The sequence below is a fragment of the Somniosus microcephalus genome, unplaced genomic scaffold (genome assembly GCF_052327205.1).
Source record: "Somniosus microcephalus isolate GS21.2 unplaced genomic scaffold, FLI_Smic_1.0 unresolved_chr1, whole genome shotgun sequence".
Lineage (NCBI taxonomy): Eukaryota > Metazoa > Chordata > Chondrichthyes > Squaliformes > Somniosidae > Somniosus > Somniosus microcephalus.
In genome coordinates, this window is record NW_028225179.1 from 25634376 (window position 1) to 25638555 (window position 4180).

Below are 4180 nucleotides of genomic sequence, written 5' to 3' on the forward strand. Positions count from 1 at the left end.
GGGAGAGAAAACATTGTCTAAGTTGGGGATTAACATTTTCAGGCCACGTATCTTCCAACTGGATTAACAGTCCTGAGACTTTAACGACTCACCAACCTCGATCTAACATTATCCAAAAGGAGGCATCCAAAAATCCCTTTTATTTCAGTATTTCTGTTTCCAAACCGTATAAACCACCTTTAATAAAGTCCCTTTACCACATGTCCTGCCCGTGCTCACAGATTGAGAATGTGGAAAATGTGGAGCAGGCTTCTGGAAGCAAACGGATTTACATATTGACCTCACAGCTTCGGCACTTCTGGGACTGAACTCCTGCTTTAAAGAACATAATTGCCGCTGTCTTACGATATACTGAACACAGGCTGATTTTCTGGTGGTTATTAGTTGAAGACTTGTGGAATGTCTCCAGGCCGAGGAAAGTGATTCTATTAAAATGTTAGAGCGCGTCTGGGATTTGAATCCAGTACCTCTTGCATTTTAATTGATGTGAATTCCCAAAACATGAACCACACTCCTAGAGCAAAGAGCCGCTAATCTTGCACTGCGTGCTTAATCTCGGCCATGATCATTTCGCATATTAAAGCAGATATTTTAGATCAGAGACAGCGTGAAATCTCATATATTGCTCAAATGCATCAATGTGTGAATATGACATTAAATGTGTTTCAATACAGTGGGGGGATTTAAAGCAGATTCGGGCCCAGTGGATTCCAAGGTGATGTTAACTGTGACTGTCTTGCCGCCCTCTCCCCTGCTGCCGGTTTTTAAACCTTGTTTTAAATCTGCTGCTCTGCTGGGCCAGTGCATTCCACAGTCTCACAACCCTTTCTACAAATACCCTTTCAGTGTTTTACTCCTCTGTTTATTAGTTATGAATCACATTGAGGTGCAATGGTGGCGTTTGTGACGTCAGATTAAAAGGCAGCCTATTGGAAACACGTTGGGGTCACAGTTACTTTTGCACAGAATTGAAACTGAATCTTTCAAGATGGAATATTGTATTTGCTGCATCACAATAAACAATATCTTGTTGTAACTGTTGGCTTAATAGTTCTCCAGTGTCTGAGGAAGAATTGTCTGATACCCTCACTTATTCATATAAGACACAAACATAGGATAATCATTCAGAATCACCTCACAGATTGACACTGAGATAAATTAAGTGGGAGATACAGACAGCAATGGGACACATGGCGGAATGGACAAGAGAGCCGGAGAAATAAGAAACGGCCTGAGAGTCCAGAAGACAGTGACTGGTAGCTGATAGACATCAGTAAGTGGAGGCGAGAAATTGTGTCAGCCTTTGGCCCCGTGGCTTAGCTGGTTAAAGCGTCTGTCTAGTAAACAGAAAATCCTGGGTTCGATTCCCAGCGGAGCCTTTCTTAATGAATCTCTAGGGGTGAGTTTCTTTTAATGTGAAAAGGCTCAAATTCTTTTAAATGTAACTGTGGCTGCACTAGTTCCCATTCTGCATGAAGGTCCAAGTCGTTGCGAGGCCTGGGTCGAATTTCACCGCTTCTGAATTTCTGGCTGTGCTGATTTTGGCCTCTTCACCAAAACTCCTTGTTCCCTATGCAGTGCAGTGCGTTACTTGGTTGTGGTCAAAGCAAGCATCAGTAGTTGATGTGTGGTGCCGTGATTGTGTGGTGATTAATACTCTGCGTTTTGGCCGCAGCAACTTCGGTTCGAAACCGCAACATATAACGCAGATGCTTTCTTCCTTCCACAATCAATAGCTTTCCTTTCCCCCTTCCATTTCATTGTAATTTTCCTGCGGTATTACCTTAATCCAACATTCACTTTCAGCCTCTTAAACCGCTAAGTGTGCTCTGCTACCACGGCTCTTCCTGGGCCACATGTCCCATACGCCCCAATCTGAGTTGGTGCTTTGAAACCAGTCGATACATTTAGACCTGCGGGACTCCCCTCTCGACAGGCAAGCTCTGCGAAAGCAGGGCCGGCCTTTGGAACCAATGCAGCCCGATTGTACAAGAAAATTCCTTGGCAAATGAAGCTTTAAACTTTTCAAACAAATCGTTTTATTAACATAATAATACAAGTTTTACAGAGAGAGACTTGTACAACCTCAGTGGTGCAACTCAAGACTCAGAATGGTCAATTCTTCTGCTTCGGGAGTGGGAGAGATGAATTATCTGTTAGTGTCCTCCTTGTTGTTTATCTGGTCAGTCTTCCAGATCTCCACTCCGTTTGTCTGTCTCCTGGCCTGTCTCCTGGAATGTGTTCTGTTTTTCACTTTAGAATGGCTGCTCCTGTACCATTGCTGCTGACAGAAACCAGCCTTCCAGTGACTTTCCATTCTCTCTCTCCCATGGTTACACAGACTGATGCTCCCGGGCAGCACCGAGTGTATGCGAAGGTTCCTCAGAGACTATCGAGGCCTCCTTATCTGGAGCTTCCAGACAATCTGCAGAAAACTTTTGGAATTCGGTCAGCAAACCTTCTTGAAGTAAGTGATCCAGGTCTCTCAGCAATCATTTAGTTTCCTTAAAACCGGCATTGAAAATTCCAAAATCCTCCCAGAGGGAGCAGGTTGAAGAAAATAAATTATTTGAAGTAATTAATTACAATAATGAGAGAACCTGCTGCGAGCAAAGCTCGAGCCTCCGTGGGGAAACCCCATTGGATTTCAAGTCCAACGCCTTAACCACTCGGCCATCGCAGCCACGAAAATATCTGCTCCAAGAAATTAAATTCTCAAATCGCCGACGCTGTTTATTATTGGCGATGACGGTTTCATCATATTTAATTTGCTGCAAATTTAGCAAGTCCAGAAGAATCGCAGCGATCATTTCAATAAAAGAAAACTTCCGATATTTAACGGTATGTAAGATGTTGAGAACAGTGTGGAATATTCTGCAGGGTAATGAAAATAAACAGCAGAATCTTTGTATTCTGCTCCCACATGACACATATCAGCCACAGCCTCTGCTCCCTGCCCGCCGGCTGCAGAAACCTTGTCTCCAGATTACAAACTGATTCTAGGTCAGAGATAAATATTCAGGGTAGAGCCTAAACACAGCGGGTGGGATCAAATAACAAAGCAGTTATTTTAGACCAGAGACAGCGGTAAATGTCCTATATTGCTCACATGCACCAATGTGTGAATCTGACATTAAATGGGTTAAAATACTGTGGGGGGATTTAAAGTAGATTCGGGGCCAATAGTTTCCACGTTGATCTTTTCTGTGTCTCTCTTGCCTCCATCCCCTTCCTCCCACAGGCTGCCGGTTTTTAAACCTTGTTTTAAATCTGCTGCTTGCTGGGCCAGTGCATTTTACAGTCTCACAACCCTTTCTACAAATACCAGTTCACTGCTTGATTTCTCTGTGTATTAGTTATGAATCACCTTGCGGTGAAATGGTGGCGTCTGTGACGTCAAATTAAAAAGCGGCCTATTGGAAACACGTTGGGATCACAGTTTTTTGCACAGAATTGAAGCTATATAATGCAAAATGGAACAATGTAATTGGTGCATCACAATAAACAATATATTGTTGTAACTGTTGGCTCATTAGTTCCCCAGTGTCAGAGGAAGAATTGTCTGACCCCTCATTTATTTCATGTAAGGCACAGATTCTTTTAGAATCAACCCATAGATTGAAACTGAAATAAACACAGTGAGATACAGACAACATCAGAACAGACAGGAGAGATGGATCAATACAAAACAGCCTCAGGCTCCAAGAGGCAGTGACAGGCAGCGAGTAGATATCAGTGAGAGGAGGGAGAACAATTGCAGCCTGATTGGGTTCTGTGGCTTAGCTGGGTTCAGCGCTTATCTCGCGAACAGGCGATCCTGGCTTCGACTCCCAGCGCGGTTTTTTTGTCCTAATGAATCGCCAGGGGTGCGTTTCTGCTCGTGTGAAATGGCTACAATCCTTTTAAATGTAACTGCGGCTGCACTAGTTCCCATTCTGGATTACGGCTCCTGTCGCTGTGGGAAGTGGGTCGAATTTCACCGCTGTCAAAATTTCTGTCAGTACTGATTTTGGCATCTTCACCAAAAATCTATCTTTTCTAAGCAGCGCCATTCGTGAATTGTCTGTGGTTAGGGCAGCGCTGGAGCAGCTGATGTGTGACGCCAGGATCGTATAATGGTCTAGTACTCCGCAATGTGGCCATAGCAACCTCGGTTCACATCCAAATTATGGTATAGCTC

General features: G+C 43.8%; 1 non-coding gene across 1 annotated transcript; it reads left to right on the forward strand.

Annotated features, from left to right (window-relative positions):
* Nucleotides 1-1305: 1305 nt before the first annotated feature.
* Nucleotides 1306-1379, forward strand: trnat-agu (transfer RNA threonine (anticodon AGU)). The gene has a single exon. It is a non-coding gene; the product is annotated as a tRNA-Thr (tRNA).
* Nucleotides 1380-4180: the final 2801 nt, after the last annotated feature.